Source organism: Hyla sarda, chromosome 2 (assembly GCF_029499605.1).
Source record: "Hyla sarda isolate aHylSar1 chromosome 2, aHylSar1.hap1, whole genome shotgun sequence".
Lineage (NCBI taxonomy): Eukaryota > Metazoa > Chordata > Amphibia > Anura > Hylidae > Hyla > Hyla sarda.
Window position 1 is genome coordinate 380,870,733 of NC_079190.1, and position 18,187 is coordinate 380,888,919.

At 40.4% G+C, this 18,187-nt stretch overlaps 1 protein-coding gene across 3 annotated transcripts in view; it reads left to right on the forward strand.

The window, feature by feature from the left end:
• The window catches only part of CUX1 (cut like homeobox 1), a 421,420-nt gene that overhangs the window by 299,806 nt on the left and 103,427 nt on the right, over positions 1 to 18,187 (forward strand). The window lies entirely within an intron of this gene.

An 18,187-nucleotide genomic window follows, 5' to 3' on the forward strand; every position in this document is an offset into this window, starting at 1 on the left:
AAAAAATTCCCTCCTGACTCCAAATCTGGCAATAAAAATAAATCCCTGAATAAATGACCTGTAATATTATCAGAAATAATTTCAGCCCCTTTTAAATAATGTTAACAGTGTTCACAGTGACACAGTGCCCTATCTATGGGACCCAGAAGTAGATGGGTCCGTAAAATGATTGGCTGCAGAGAACTACCATTCCCCTTACTTACACTGTCCTTTCTGTGAGAGGACATTGAGCTTCTGTTTGTATATGAGCTTACTGGAAGGGACACCTCTCGAGGAGACAGCCTGAAGTTGCATCTCATATGATCATTTATTGTGTGAGTTAGGGAATAAAAGTCCTGTGTCCCTGATCTTTCATTTGCTGCAGTGATGCGACTACTTCCTTTCTGTCTCTGCAAAGACAGAGGCATCATAGGAATTCTAGTCTGCATTAAGAAAACCTAACATGAGAAGAGAAATAGGAAAGATTGTAGACAACCCATGCATGCCACATCAATTTAAATAGGTATACACAAGTCATACATTAGAGCTTCTGCTTTATTATTTAATAATAGCCTATGCTGCATTATATAACAAAAACATAAAATCCCAGAGTGCTTCTCTAACCCATAGAGGACCCATGATGTAAATGTACGTCATAGTGCCCTAGGAGTGCAGTCAAGATGGCAGCTGGAGCTCTCCTCTCCTGCTCCAAGGCTGGTTTCAGGGAAAAATAAGAAATATGCCTCTTAAAAGGCGTGTAGGAAAAACGAAAAAGCAACATTTAATCTTGACTGCGTCCTTAAAGGGGTACTTTATCCTTCCAGTACTTATCAGCTGCTGTATGCTCCACAGGAAGTTATTTTCTTTTTGAATTTCCTTTCTGTCTGACCACAGTGCTCTCTGCTGACACCCCTGTCCATGTCAGGAACTGTCCAGAGTACGAGCAAATCTCCATAGCACACCTGTCCTGCTTCGGACAGTTCCTAAAATGGACAGATATGTCAACAGAGAGCCCTGTGGTCAGACAGAAAGGAAATTCAAAAAGAAAAGAACTTCTTGTGGAGCATACAGCAGCTGAAAATTACTGGATGCATAAAGATTTTTAAATAGAAGTAATTTACAAATCTACTTAACTTTCTGGCACCAGAAATGTACCCTCCATATGTACATGCAGTGTCATTTTCCATGCAGAAATGAAAGAAAATGTGGACTTTCCTGCCGGCTTGAGATAATAGCACAATTACATTTTCTAGAACAATTCCCCCTGCCTCTGAGCACTGCAGTTTATCAATATAACCTGTCATTGGTCCGCTGACCCCAGGTAGTCAGCATGGCTGTGTTAATGCCTGGGTTTTTTTTATTAAATGATCAGAAGGCACATTCTGCATGGTGGCATCTTGATCATTAGCTTTTCCTACCAAGGATATTAAATGACTAGAGAATGACAAATGACATTTAACACAGATCCTTGTCACCACATCCATCATCTTTGGTTGCATGCTTGTAAATAAGGATGAAAGTGCAGAGGTTGCATTGGAAGATAGTATTGTATATTGTTTTCACTCAAGTTCACTTGTTGTAACAGACTGCTGAAATACACACAATAGATTAGAAGACAATGGAAGGTGGCATTCTGTTTGTTTTCTGCTGCTTATGACATCGTTTTACAATCAGCCAGAAATGCATTTCACATAAAAGATTTATAGGTGTCTGGATTTATAGAAAATATAGATATATCATATCAGAGTTGTACCTAACCGTTCCTTCAACTGGGACAAAGATTCAGTTTGTTGCCTTAGTCTGGTATTAAAATGACTTGGCCAAGGTAGAGTTGTTAGCATTCTACCGGGCACCCAGCACTTGCAGCACACAAAGTTTGGCCATACATTTCAGGTAGCTACTGCCCGTTTATAATCGAAAGCTGTCTGACAATCCCCACATAGACATGCATATCAGCTGACTGCATGTATTCCAAACTGGGAAGGGGGTTAAAGGGGCTGCCTCACACCTCTGGCGGCAGCTTGTTTCCTCGAAAACAAAAGGATCTAGCTATATACATTAAAGTCAGCACAACGCAATGATTTAAGTAGGACATATTGCAAAATATATTATTATTCTCTTCCCTGACAATCTGCCATAGTGCTATTGGGGAGAATTGGGAGGTCATTATATGCCTAGACTTGAAATTGGTGGTTCAGGTGACTTTAATGCGTATGGCCAGCATAAAGGGATTTATGAACGATGGTCTATCCAGAAGAAATAAGGTCAAATCCAGCACCTCAGATGAGAAAACACCCTTCATATGGGATCCATAAAAACATGTGAGTTTAGTGAATGAGGTAAATGGGATCTGAGCTGCAATAACCCATCTCATCCACTACGCAATATACGGAGCATCCTGCATTGTTCACTGTGTAGTGATGGTGGCAAGGCTCTGCTGAACAGCTGTTTCGGGGGGAGGTCAGCTGCGGCACCCTGCTGATCTGATATTGATGATCCATCCTTAGGATAGACAATCCAAATGTTTTTACAGAAAATCGCCTTCAAGTCACTTTCTCAATTATAGCTCAGTCACACCGCTTAGCCTTGTGCAAAGAACTTGTAGGTCATATGGCTCCTTACTATGGGTGTGCTATCACAATGCTCCATTAGGTGCAGTACAGAAGGATTCTTATACATATCTGAACTCTGAGGCATATGAAGGGTGCAGCAGGTCACTATTATGGAGCTGTGAACAGTGAGCCCTAAATAAGACTTTGTTAATCACAGTGCATTGGGGAATAGCTGGTTATGCAATTCACAAATACTTTATTAAAAGCACCTCCAAATGCCTCCTGCTTGTTAACCCTTTTTGTGGCAAATACAAATGTTTGTGAAAGAATAAGTGTTTGTAATAAAAGTTTGAAGATAATCAGTCCGTAAACTCCGCTAAGGACCACTACCCTCGAAATTCACATCACACTGGCAGCCTATGTGCCATTCAACGCTACTTGATCATTATGCTCCGTCTTATTATAACCTACAGTACATCGGATCAGCCAATCAGTCTTTATTTGTCAAGGGTAAATAAATGAAAGCGGCGCCTTGCCTAAGAGTTAGCAAATACTGACCAAGCACTATTCTGTTGAGGAAAGATTTGTTTTGGTACCAGCTACTGTAGGTATGTTTGTGTTTAGCTGCGTGATTAATGGTCCACTTACAAAGATGGCAAGGTGGTTTCAGCAATATGAAATGGATAATCATATAGTAAAAATCCATTTGTTCAGAGCACCTGTGATGAATTGAGGGGATGAATGTACATTTGCCGGCATTTCGAAATGACACCGAGCATATTCACATTCAGTGGTGTCCTGGTCCTTGGTCTGTTCCTCATTTTTACATTCTGCGTGTCCTCCCAGGCTGTTTGTTTGAAGCAGACTCCAGATTCCATTTCTAAGGGTCTGACAGGACTATAGTGACTTTAAAAACAGCCGTGCCAGACGTCTGTGGGGGTGAGACATTCAGTTTCTGCTGCCCCAGCTGTGCACTCTTACATAGAACGGCAAAAAAAAGCAAAATATTCATGTATGCGTGTCCATTTGTGTTCCTGAACAATGCTTTGTGTGTCTGATTAGGTGCCCTGGGAAAATCCATTTCTGACCCATTAACCTCCGTTTAGTATAGAACCTTGGAACCACGCACCATGTCCTTATAACAATGATTCTTTTGTTCGCCCAGATAATACATTCTTGAATTTAAGTAGCCATCGATCATCAAAACCTTAGACGTATTGAAATCCCTTGCCTCTTATTCATTATTAAAATAGTTAATGCAGCATTTTGTGCATGCATTATGTATAGGCCTTGTTTTGAATATTGGTCAGCTGGGGTTAGAATGTGCACCTTTTTGAAGTTGTTTTATCGATTGGCAAGTAAAAACTGTGTAAAAAATTCTGAAACACTATGATATATTCATTGTAGGGGAAAATGTTATAGGCTCCATCTAATTGAATACACTCACTATAGCTAAAGACCTTTTAATTGCACGTTGTCTTATGTTGTAAGAAAGAACTGAAGAAAGAAAGAAGACATCAAAGAATTCCCTTAAGTGGTTAAGCTCTGTTCACACTGCTGTTTCTGACAAGGGTTGGGTCCAACTAGGTTTTTTTTTTTTTTTTTTTTTTTTTTTTTTTTTTCATGACCAGAATAATGCGATCCGGAGCACTGTTCTTGCTGTTGGACATATTGGAACCCAGATGGACCACAGCTAGCATACAGCGGGAGAATCGGCACCAAATGATATCTGTGTTGGTGTGGATGTGCCACTTCATATAGGAGCAGGGACTCCTGTTTATCCCAAGACTACCCGCTCCTTTGCAGTGGTAAACAGTGATGCATTCAGTACTCACAGGACAAGAGTCCTTGGTCCTGTACATACAGTACTTAGTAAAAAGTGAATGCGTTTTAAATACACAGAAGAGGATTTGTGTGTGTATCTGCAGCAAAATCCACAACTGCAAATGGATTGTGGATTTTGACTTATTTATATTTTCTGCAGTATTTTCTGAGTGGGGTGAGATTTACAGACTCACATCCTTTATGCTGGTATTGTAAATGCCGCAGATTTGACATATGAGCGTTCAGTGTGGAAAATCGGCAGATCGTATCAGATGTCTGTCATGCAATGGTGATGCTTACTAAACAACATTTTATATGGCTGGCTGTGTGTTAGTTTGTTACATGGAATACTGTTATGATGAATATTGTGCATTTTTCTGCATGTAGAAGGTGTTAGCACAGATTTTTTTTTACACTGATCATCCATAACATTTAAGTGTACTTGTCACTTTGAAAATCTCTTGACATAGGTACTTGTCAAATGTTTTAATTGGTTTGTGTCTTAATGTTGTGTGACTGAGTGCTCCTCTCCCTACTCTCTACAGGGCGAGATTGTCCCATAGACTTGCATTATGTGTGTATTGGGTTTGCATAGCTGCCTACTGGTCAGAGGGCCCATGTTCTCTGCCCACCACCAATAGTGGTTAGAAGAGGCACATAATGTTTAGGACTGGACCATAGCGCAGTAAAAAAAATGTCATGTTCTGATAAATAATGTTTTTTTTAATATCTTTTGGATGGCTGGATCTGTGAGTGTTGCGTACCTGGCAAATAGATGGCACTGTAGGAATAAGGCGGGTCGGCATAGGCAGTGTGGTACACTGGGAAACGCTTCACACTGCCCCACTATGTTACTTTGACACATACCATCTGCCTAAAAATAGTTGCAGACTATTTTCTATTGGCTTTTCTAAGAATTTTCGAATGGCTGTGGCAATTACTATTCAGGATTGTTTGCCCTCTAAATTTCGATCTCAGTCCAACCAAGCATTTGTACAATGTGCTAGAAAGAAAAAAGTCTGATCAATGGAGGACCCACCTACATTTTCCAGGTATTAAAGGATCTGCTGCTAACATGTTAGAAGGAGACACCTTTAGAGGTCTTGTGGAGACCATGTTCGATGCACAAAATAGTTTTGGCAGCACAAAGATGGAGGGGGCTACACAATAGTAGGCATCTGGTTTTAATAAAATGAAACAAAAATGTAGCCAGCTCCTGGTTTTAATGTTATGGCTGATCAGTGTATATTCCTTTGCAAACCCTATCACCCATTCCAAAATCTCATTCCAATAAATGATGTATAATCCGACCCTGTCACTCTAGTGAAAAGCATAATGCGCAGCACTGTGTACATCCAGAGTGCCAGAGAGAATTAGACAGTTTTTAGTATGTCCTTACCATGGTCGTATTGTAAGGAAGAGTATCAGACCAGTCATCAGATAAATAATGTTTGGGTTCTTGTCAAAATGTCACAGAGCACCCTGCCATTTCATTTCAGCAACTTGTCCTTCTGAATGCACAGTACGCCTTATGGCACGCCAGCAGTAAAAATGTCACTTACAATAATTACTTTTTGGTGAAAATGCTTGCTGACTTCCTACCTTCAAGCTGTTTTTTACACAGCAGGGAGATAATAAGAAATGACTTTATCCTGACTGCTTAAATAAACACTAAATGGAATTTAGGTTATTATTACTGAGAATTGAGGCCTGTGTCTGGAAATTTAAAAGAAGGATCTGATAAATGGAAGATTTGTTTCTGAAAATTACAATACGGTTTCCTTTCTCAAAATCCAATACTGTTATCCGGTTAATGGCTGCTTTGTTATTATTGTTTATGCTCTTTTAAATAACAGGAAAAAAGGACATTGTGCTGGGGTACAGCAATGTGCCTGCCTGTACGAGGGTTTCAACCCATCTTTCCTAGAGTCCTGGATAAAAACCTGCCTGTTAATGTAGGTAGTGGTTAAACATTTAGGAAAGTTTAGAAAGCAATCTAGTTTTCTAGAGTCCTAGAGGCTATTAAAATTAAAAGAAAAAAATAAGAAAAGGAATAGTAACGAATAAAAACAAAAATAACTTGACATTACCATGTATGTATAGTGCATTCAGAAAGTCCTTAGATCTATTCACTTTTTTCTCCTTTTGAAATACTGTGACCTTGTGCTAAAATTGGAAGAAGAGAAAAGTTCCCCTCTTCATTCTACACTAAATACCCCATAATGAAAAAGTGAAAACAGAATGTAAGAAATCATTTATAGAAAAGGAAATTATTATATTCAATTATTGCATGGCCATAAGTATTCAGACCCTTTACTCAGTACTTAGTTGAAGCACCTTAGGCAGCGATTACAGCCTCCAGTCTTTTTGGATGCCTCAAGGCTTGTACACCTGGATTTGGGGATTTTCTGCAATTCTTCTCTGCACATCCTCTCAAGCTCTGTAAGGTTGGATGGGGACTGTCGGTGTTCAGCCATTTCAAGTCTTTCCAGAAATGTTTGACTTTGTTCAAGTCAGGGCTCTGGCTGGGCCACTCAAGAACACTCACAGAGTTGTCCCTAAGCTGCTCCTGTGTTGTCTTGGCTGTGTGCTTGGGGTCATTGTACAGTTGGAAGATTGGTGGAGCACTGCAGTGATGGCTGACTTTCTGGAAGTTTCTCCCGTCTGCAGCTCAGCCATTGTAACAATTGGGTTCTTGGTCACCTCTCTTAGCAAGGTCTTCTCCCCTAATTACTTAGTTCGGTGGGGTGGCCAACTCAAGAAGGAGACCACTGTGCTCTTGGGAACTTTCAGTACAGCAGAAATGTTTTGTGACCTTCTCCAAATCTGTCTCTGATCTCTACATGCAGTTCTTTCCACCTCATGGCTTGGCTTTTGCACTGACATGCATTCCTTTTTAATAAATTTGCAAACGTTTCAGAAATCCTGTTTTCACTCTGTCATTATGGGGTATTGATTGAATGTGTATACAAAACAATATATCTATCTATCTATCTATCTTGGAGACTATGTTTTTCCATTACAAATTTACCATTAACAAATAGAATTTAGAGGTATATATGTGCATCGACCCACAGGGTTGGTATGTTTACTTCACCTACTAGCATTTACATTATAAATAGATTCTATAGCATGGTTTATGGGATGCATTTTTACATGTCAGTTCTGCAGATTGCCAACCATCACAGACTTCTAAATGTTCAATCTGTGAACACTATTGCTCTTTTTTATGTTTAATTTTACAAAGCCAAAATCCCCATCGGGTCTCCACTGTATTAAACCTCCTGGCAAACACATCATGTCAAATGTGAAAGTTTTAAATTAACAAGTTCCTTATAATTGACTCTGCTGTAGGCTACAGAAGCAGGATGCGCATTTGCTTTCTCTTCAGTGGTGTTTGATACATGACACTCACTGTCCTTGAAGTCAGCTCTTATATTTACAGTGGTAGCAGTTGATCCTTGACTCGCTGTGTATAGCGGAGATCACTATGGCTATGCTCATACACCGACCTTTCATGTTGACCATACACAAAAGCGTACCAGTCAGATCCCACAAAAAAAAATTATTAATATGTTACTCAGTAGCTAATCCTGAGCTAATCTATTTTTTATGTCTCTGTCACCTATATTTATTATAAAATACATCCTTTCATTAGCTCACAGTGTTAGAAAGCCTCTCAGGGGAAGGGGGCGTTTCCCTCCTTGTGGTGGTGGGAGGTGATTGGTGGGTCTGCTCATGCAGCCTTGTCCATAACTCATGGACAAGCCTGATGCTGCTGCAGAACTGGTTAGTGTCCTTGTAGGTATGGGGGGGACCCCTAGTGGTGGGATTTTCAGGAGCTGTTTTATTTAATAAATATTTGCAATTTTTGAAACAACCATATTACAAAAGGTCTTTAATTTTCATCAGTAACAACATCTGACCGTGTTCATTTTAAGTTTTGGGGGGAATACTTAGCGTATTTTTCGCCGTATAAGACGCTCTTTTTCTTCCCCAAAACTAGGGGGGGGGGGGGGGGGGGGGGGGGAAGTTGGTATGGCGAATACACATTGAAACCCTGTCCTATCGCGGCAGTCCCTGCGGCCATCAACGGCCAGGACCCGCTGCTAATACGGGACATCACCGATCGCGGTGATGCCCTGTATTAACCCTTCAGACGTGGAGATCAAAGCTGACCGCCGCGTCTGAAGGGAAAGTGACACTAACCCGGCTGCACCGGGAGGGACCTTACCTGCCTCCTCGGTGTCTGCTCCGTGCCAGGATCCCCTGCTTGGCTGATGCTCTCCTTCGTCACCATCACGTCTTCGCGCACGCCGTCCCGTCATCCAATAGGAGCGGCGTGCATATCGACGCGATGGCGGCGACTGAGAGCGAGGATACCGGGCAGCAGAGACACTCCGGAGCGACGAGGACATCCCGGGGACGCAACGACAGCGATGGAGGGTGACATCCAGGGAAGCGGTGATGAGCAGTGATGAGCCCGGAGTATTATCTCCTATACCAGTGGTCTTCAACATGTGGACCTCCAGATGTTGCAAAACTACAACTCCCGGCATGCCCGGACAGCCAACAGCTGTCCGGGCATGCTGGGAGTTGTAGTTTTGCAACATCTGGAGGTCCGAAGGTTGAAGATCGCTGTCCTATACTTTACATTGTATTCTAGATTTTCCTCCTTTAAAATTGGGTGTGTCTTATATGCCGAAGCATCCTATATGGCGAAAAATACGGTAAATGGAAAATTTCTAACACTTTTCAAGTCCCATTGTTGTGCTTTTAAAATCTGTCAGTAGTTTACAGTTTGTGAATATGATGCAGAATATAAAACAACATAATCTGCTGATGGGTCGGTCACGTGGTGTGCTAGCGTGTGAAATATTAAGCTAAAAATTCAAATTGATAGTATATTACGGTGCTGCTGTTTCGGTGATACCCAAATAAATTGTAAAGTCAAGTCTTACTAACATTAGTTATTTTGGTTAGTTTTATGGTCCATATTTTTATCCAAACCCCGTAGTGGAGGGTTTTGGCTAAAAACACTGACCATAATAAGGCATGTGAACCCAGACTAAGTTGAAGTGCACACAGTCTCATTCAGCAGGACCTAACAGTTATAATGTAGAATTAATAACTAAGCCTGTGTTGTCCAGGTCACATAACAATTACCAAGTGTCCCATAAATTAAATGAGTATTTGTAACAATACAGGCTATTCTTCCAATTGATCATTGACTGTGAATCAGCAACCAGTATGTTTAATGAGCCAGTATGTCCCCCGTCCCCCCACATAACATAATCACAATCAATGCAAATCTGACAAGTCCAATACAAATGGAAACAATGTTGATTGATCATTAATTATCCTTTCACCACCACAAGTGCAATGGTTATTATAAACTGTAGTTTAAGGTCAAATAAAACCGGAATGGTGTAAAACGTAAGTTTTATTGAACATTGTCCTAATAAAATACTACTTAGTGCACAGCATTATTGTTATGTGGCATTTTTCAGCAAGAAAAATGGTTTCAGGAACATAACAAAAAGTTCAAGGTGTTGACTTGGCTTCCAAATCCCCCAGACCTCAGTCTCATTAAAGGGGTTCTCCCTTGTTTATACTGTTTTTTGTTATTATGTTTGTGTGTTATGTGTGTATAAGTATGTGTTTTTTTATGTGTGTTGTGATTATGTATATATGTATTTTCTTACCTTTTGTGAAGATCCGGAAGCTGGCCCCTTTTTCTTCCAGCGGCTTGCTGTGTAACCTCTGCCTCCGCCATGTTGTGTTCGGTAAGTGGGATGTCGGGGGGTGTGTTCTTGCTTCTGTCCTTCCTATCTTCTGACGTCCGAGGCAAATCTTTTCTTCCTGTTTCTTCCGTGGCTCAGCGACGAATCTGCGGCCTCTTCCAGCGCATGCGCAGGTAGTTTGTTCTTTTACCAATAAAGTTTTTTTTGTCTAATTGACAAACTGTCTGCGCGAAGCTACACTATTAGCGTAAACCTAACGTACGCTACGCTGTTAGCGTAGCACTTGCATACTCGCACAAGCACAGACAGTTTGTCAATTAGACAAAAAAAACTTTATTGGTAAAAAAAAAAAAAAATACCTGCGCATGCATCGGAAGAGGCCGCAGATTCGTCACTGAGCCACGGAAGAAACAGGAAGAAAAGATTCGCCTCGGACGTCAGAAGATAGGAAGGACAGAAGCAAGAACACACCCCCCGACATCCCACTTACCGAACACAACATGGCGGAGGCCGAGGCTGGAAGAAAAAGGGGCCAGCTTCCGGATCTTCACAAAAGGTAAGAAAATACATATATACATAATCACAACACACATAAAAAAAACACATACTTATACACAAATAACACACAAACATAATGACAAAAAACAGTATAAACAAGGGAGAACCCCTTTAAGTATGTGTGGGATGTGCCGGAATAACAAATCTAATCTGTGGATCTGCCATATATCACAGGAAACCTTTAGAGGTCTTATGGAGTATAGCTAGCTAGATAGATAGACATTTATATATTATTCTAATAAAAAGTGTATATAGTGTTTATATATTTTGGTTGCTCCTTGTAGGATCACAGATCTACACTTCTGGAATCCCAGTCTATTTACAGCTTATGTATTCTTCTGCTTGCTGTGAAGGCGTATAGTGTTAATAATTTCGGCGATTTTTACCCTTCTTTTTAATCTGTCATTTCCCCAGGACCAGGGACATGCGCTCATGGTGCGACGCAGGCACTGCACTATGGGGGAGTGATTAATCTTGCTGCTCTGTGAGGTTTGTTTAGGCTGATTCAGGGAACAAAATTTGAGTAAAAGTTAACGTAAGCTCTGTGCACTTTATCAGACGGGCAGCCATAATGTCGACCTTGCTGTAGGTTAAAGGACGCAGGCCCAAGAAGAAGTCTGTTAATCATGTAGGGAATTCATAGCATCCCTGACAGTGTACAGTGAGCAAGATGGATGACCTGCCAATTTACTCCTGCGCTTGGCTGAATCTGGGCAAATTTACAGTACTGTTTCTCAGCTGCCTGCAATACAGAAATAACATTTGCTAGGTTATATGTTCTGTCTATAGTGACCTCGGGGTTTTAGAGAAAAGGAACTGTTGGATTTATATAAAAGACTGAGTAATATAAAGCATGAATATGAAATGTATACAATATATATAGAAGTATAGTTCTGGTGTGCATTATTTCACATTGAGCACATTGTTTATTGGTATTTCTGTGTTGTTTATTTTTATGACCATAACTAGTACAGCTAATAAATCTATAAAGATTACCCAGTTAGAATACAGAATTTAAACTGCCATAAGGATACATCATGCATAGCTTGTTCCTATTTAGGAGGAATTCAGCCTATTTCTATCATGGCATTACACTCACATCAGCGCGTGTAGTCCTTATGGCTCTGTAGTACAGGACTTTTTCTTCTATGGTATGCCTCTACACAAGCTGTGTTTTAAAATGATGTGTCGTTTTCATGCAGTTATCTGTATAAAAATTTTTTTTTTGAATTCTTGCCGTTTTCACCCTGGCCTTATAATAGCTTATGGTCAAAGCTCCACTCTTTCTCCTCTTCCTCCCTGCACAAGTCACAGAGCATGATCAGAACACTTTCCCATATAAGATAGTGAGTCATCTCTAGTTTAGAGGTTCCTGTGGTCCACATGGCTGCTGTAAAGCATATCTCTAAATGTTGTTAACAAGTAACTCAGGCAAAATGGCTGCCCTATGCAGAGAAATAGTATATAGAAGTGTACAATTAGAAAATAAAAAGGGATTAGACTGCTAAATATTTATCAGTAATTCACTTAAATTCAAAAAAGAAACAAATGAGATTATTCATTCCCTTTTAAGAATAATTATGGCAATCCCATCACTAGCAATATCACAATCCACCAACATTTCATAGAAAGTACTACTTCTACAGCAGCATCAATGGCATCGGCTTTACAGTGACTTTTATTTAACCACAGTCCTGTAAACTTCTGTTGAAGCCTAAAAGTGTACCTTTAAGAATATTTAAAAAAATGGTGCTAACTAGTGCTGATCCTGTCTGTGTGCTAAATACTGGTTTTAATTTTTTATGACAGGTAATTCCCTTGTTTATATTGTTCAGACTGCTTGCAGTTCACTGAGGAGGAGAAGAGAGTTCTCTTGCTTGCCCTCATATCTCATGTGGGAACTCTCACTCCTCAGAGCGGACTATTGGCTGCTCTACTCTGTGACACCACCCTCTGGCTCACAGAGAAGAGTGATTAGGCATGCACAGAGCCCTGCTTGTCCTGCCCACACTTCCTGTATTTTGTCTTGGCACACAGGCAAGAACTGCAGGGGCAGGACACTAAAGGGGCCCTTAGTGGTAAGAAGTATAGAGCATTTTTTCACCCCAAAAATATACACATTTTTTAACCAATGTAATGTACTGTATATTACAAATATACATATAATGTTATTATCTACATTATACCAAAAATGTTTGCAAATTATAGTGCCCATTAAAGCCTGGTTACATCTACAGGAGCTAAAAATGATGCCCCCTTGTGGGATGGTCGCACAATGACAAGTTGAATCATAGTTGCACCATTTAATGCTTTTAAGTACACAAAGTAAAAAAGAATGAAATAACTAGCAATAGATTGGTGCAAGGTGTATATCTGCTGGTTCTCATACTGTGTGCTGTTACATGCAGTAGAGAGAAGGGAGTATAGATGTTTGATTAGAAAGCTACATATGTTGTGTGGGCCCCCGTTGCAGCTGCATGTGACTCATAATAAACCTCCAACACTGACGTATATGAGACAGCTAACACCATAAATAATGTCTCCGACTGAGCAAACAGCGAGGGCCCCTTGAGAGACAAATACCTTGTTTCTATCACTATTATGTAATATCTGAACCTTTTTAATACTGTTCCCATAGGTTGTACTTTGAATATAGAAAGTTAAGTTTCTCAGTCATTGTCTTGAGTGTCATCGCAACTTGAGAATGAAAATAAAAATCTACATTCGGTAACAAACTTTTTCTAGCAGTTTCTCAGCAGTCCAAGCCTACAAAGGACAGATTCTTAATATATCCCTGCTGGTGGGGGTGTAGCTGTAGGACAATTATCGGCAAATTTTGGGCCTCCAGTTGTTGCAAAACTACAACTGCCAGCATGCCCGGACAGCCATCGGCTGACCGGGCATGCTGGGAGTTGTAGTTTTGCAACAGCTGAAGTGCCACAGTTTTGAGACCACTGCTAATCAGGGTGAAGAGGTAGTAGTCATAAGCAGGCACTGGTGCCTAAAAAGAACACTATACACCATTATTTAAGGGGTTATCCAGGATTTAACAGAAACAGAGCTGATTTCTTATAAAATACAGCACCACATTTGTCCTGAGGTTGTGTGTGGTATTGCAGCTCAGTTCCATTAAAGTGAATGGAAGAAGAAAAAAAAGGCAGGGATAAAAGTGGATCTTCACCAGGCACAATTACAGTGTAGAATGAAAGTGATCGTATTCTTGGGTTAACATCACAGGGTGTATTAAAGCACAATAAGCAACACGTTTCTTGCCCGTAGCGGGCACTTTATCAAGCAATGTGCACCTTTCCTTTTCGCTCTTTTTTTTTTTTCCTCCCTTTTTGCACTAAGGGCGCGTGTGCCTTTTTTCTCTCTTTTTCCTTATTTAAGTTAATGGATCCAAGTTGTAATACCACACCCAACCTGAGGACAGGGGTGATGCTGTTTTTGGAAGAAATGAGCTCTGGTTTCCTATTCCTGGATGACACCTTGTTATGCTTTGCAAGGTCTACATATCGACAGAAATTATTATTATTATTTTTTATTTTTGGCTTTGTTGGGTTTCCTATGTATGATGATATTCTATTCTTTAGATGGGACATACCACTTTTTTTTAAATTTGGATTTGTACAGAATCAAACAGAAAAGCAGAGGATCTATGGACACACCTTTTAAATGGAGCTGAACATGAGCCCTCAATGTGAGCAGCAGCTGACTGCATTTATTAGCTGTGTTTAGTGACTGTGTTGGCGGCTGCTGGTTTGCTAGTTGTCTATGCTGGGTGCCTGTGTTAGGCTGCATTCACATCTCGTTTTGTACATACGGGTGCCGGATCCGGCTGGGGAAAGGGAAAACCGGGCGCTCCCGTACCTCAGCCGGATCAGCCTGTTACTCCATTTACTTTAATGAGCCGACTGGAGTCAAACGGTGACTCCGGTTGGCTTAGTTTTGACCCGTATGCGATTTCCTGAACAGACCTAAAACCGCAGTATACTACGGTTTTAGGTCCGGTCCAAAACCGGATACGGGTCAAAACTGAGCCAACCGGAGTCACCGTTTAACTCCGGTCTGCTCATTAAAGTAAATGGAGTAACGGGCTGATCCGGCTGGGGTACGGGAGCGCCCGGTTTTCCCCTCCCCCAGCCGGATCCGGCACCCGTATGTAAAAAACGAGATGTGAATGCAGCCTTAGGCTAAGTTTCCACTTGCTTTTTTGCACTGCTTTTTTTTTTGGGAGGGGGGGGGGGGAAATGCCAGAAATAACGGCAGTGCAATTTCATGCATATGAGGTTTTTGTCTGGCATTTTTCTGGCGTTTTTGCATTTGAGTGGAAATAGCATTTTATTTTTTTTTTTTTTTTCAAAATTTGTTGGGTACCAAAAAAAAAAAAAAAGGATGCAGTAGTGATGGAAAAAAATGTATTTAGTGAAATTTATATTTTTTATAATGACATTTTAATTAATTTTTAAACAGGGATCAATTTATGTGGGCCGGCATTGCACTAAAAATTTAGCCGACAATAATAAAAAATGTAGTGTGTGTGTTTTTCACTTTTTTAAAAAAAATATTTTTTAGGTAGTACTACTACTCCCAGCATGGAACACACTGTTTCATGATGGGAGTAGTAGTTCCTTTACTAATAGACAGATCGCACCGGGTGTCACTCCTGATACCCTATGTGATCATCCATAATATAGCAGAAATGTGGAGCGGTTCTATACAGCGTTTCCATATCTGCACTATACTCCGGCCAGTGATGTGAATAGAAATTCATATCACTCATTCATATTTTCCGCCCAGAATGGGGATTGGCCGGATGGTTGCAGCCAATCATAGCTCTCAGCGGGAAATATGAATGGTGAGTGGCCGGCCGGTAGTAGTACCTGCAGTTAAGGACAGATCACAGCGGATGTCACTCCTGACACCCGCTGTGATCCTCCTGTATAATGTATAGATGCGGACGGCCGGCCGCTCTTCTCTGGTCCCCTGCACTTACGTATATATACACCTATTCATATTTCACACAGAGAGTTGTGATTGGCTGGAACCATCTGGCCAATCACAGCTCTCTGCGGGAAATATGAATAGGTGTATCTACGGCAGTGCAGGGGACCATAGAAGAGCGGCCAACCGCATCTATACATTATACATGAGGATCGCATCAGGGCGATCTGTCACTTAGTACAGGTACTACTCCTCCCATCATAGAACAGTGTGTTCCATGCTGGGAGTAGTAGTACTACCTAAAAATTAAAATAATAAAAAGTGAAAAACACACACACACTACATATTATGGTCAGCTACATTTTTAGGTCCCCGCCCGGCCACATAAATTGACCCCTGTTTAAAAATTTATAAAAGTTTTGTTATAATAAAGATTCATTTAATTAAATACAATTTTTTTCCATCACTACTGTATCTTTTTTAATATTTTTTTTAATGGTACACTACAAAATTTTATTAAAAAAGGAATCTCCATCACTTTTTTGGATCGCTAAAGTCCAAAAAAAGAATAAAAACGCATGAAAAAACGCCAATGTTAAAACCCGTTTTTTTGGGGGGGCGTTTTTGTACTCCCATAGACTTCTATGGGAGAAAAACTCCACGATTTCAGGGGGAAAAAACGCTATAGGCTCAACATGCTGTGACTTTGCAAAACCACCAAGGAGCTGAAAAAGAGTGAAAAAATGCCAAAAGGATAAAAAAAACGCCTAACTGAAAAACGCAAAGTGGAAAAAGAATTTTGCGATTGCTCATTGTTTTACAGCTGACATCTGGCCACAGCGTTTTTTGGCCAAAATGTTTTTTATTACATGCATATAAAAAAAAAAGTGTTTATGTTTTATATTATTTTTAGTCACTGGTGGATCATGGTACCTCTGTGCAGGATTTTCCTTCTGCTTTCCCAGGAGTCTTCAGATCATAGCCAATGCCATCACAAAAAGCCTGGTGTGGCTCTTTCATTATCCCCAAAACGGACGGTACTCAGTAAAGGGACCAAAGCTCTGCCTATATAGTGACAAAACCGCCGGGGGGTCTACATAGAACACAATGACTTCCCTGGCACCACTGTGTCTGGAAAATATAATTTTATAAGGGGAAATGATTTGGGGTGGATGTGATGAGAGAAGATACATTGCTGCATAACACGCTGTGAAGTTCACATTCCCTCTGTCCAGTTTAGGCACCAATTAGAACCCTCCTGTTAATAGACATTGTCCTGGCCAAGCCAACACCCATCACTCCAGTTAATTGGCTGTATACATTTTGTCCTGTGTCCCCTGTTTCGCATATTTCCAACACAAGACTGCATTTCCTGCATGGTGGACGATGTTCCACAGCTGAGCAATGGCTGTATCCATAAGGTGCACGTGACACCCCTTTCCATAAAGTACAAGGCCAGTTGCGCGGGGTTCCATCACTATTTGCATTAAAAAAGAAATTGTAAAATGTTCTAGTTTTCACACTGGCCATTAGTACAGCCTATGTATACACGGAGTTAAGGACAGTTTTGTACTGCTGAAGGCTAGATAAGTGAGGATAGCAAAAATGTGCACTATGCACATTGATCGGGTTCTCTGTGCTACTCTCTGGTCTATAGGGATAGACCACACATTAATTATTCTCTATATAGGTAACTTTTAATTCAGGTGGATGTTCAGAATAAGCTGTATGTGTTTACATAAAGATTAACAGTTTATCAGAGCACTGCATGACTTGTTCATTGTTTTCTCCACCTTTAGGCTGTGCTTGGCAATATTACATTAGCTCAACTCCAAACCTGGTGGAGAGTAGCTGCTATGATATCTCCCATACATTACACACGCACACCTACACACAAAAAGATATCCTGCTCCCCTATACAGTATCTCTATAGCACATCCTCAAATGCAGTAGCTGCATGGAAGACAATATAGAGCATGACTGAGCAGTGTAAGCTGTGAATCAGGTCCTGGACTGAGACACAAGCATCTCAGTGCCTTTCTGCTTTTCTCTGTCTCTTTGTAGCTGCCCCAAATTCTTTCTTCTTCCAATCCCTTCACCATAGAATTATATGGGCAGCAGATTGTATCAGTAAGTTCAGTGTTGAGATATATTACCAAGATTCATATCTTTGTACTATTAATATATATAGAAAACATTAAAGTTTACTTATTCTAACTAATGAATCTTAAAGTGTACCTGTCATCATCAAAAACTTTTTATATAATGTAGATAATACTATTATATGTATATTTGTAATATACATTGGTTAAAAAATGTGTATATTTTTGTCCCTGCAGCTTTTGCCTGTGTATCTCTGTCAGGAGTCCAAATACAGGAAGTGAGGGTGGACAATCCAGGAGCCTGCTCTGAGTCCTGCTTGTCCGGTCCTCACTTCCTGTATTTGGACTCCTCATACAGACAATAGCTGCAGGCACAGCATTTTTTCAGCCAAAAATATACACTTTTTTTTTTACCAATGTATATTAGCAATATACATATAATGGTATTATCTACATTTTATCAAAAGTTTTTGTTGATGACAGG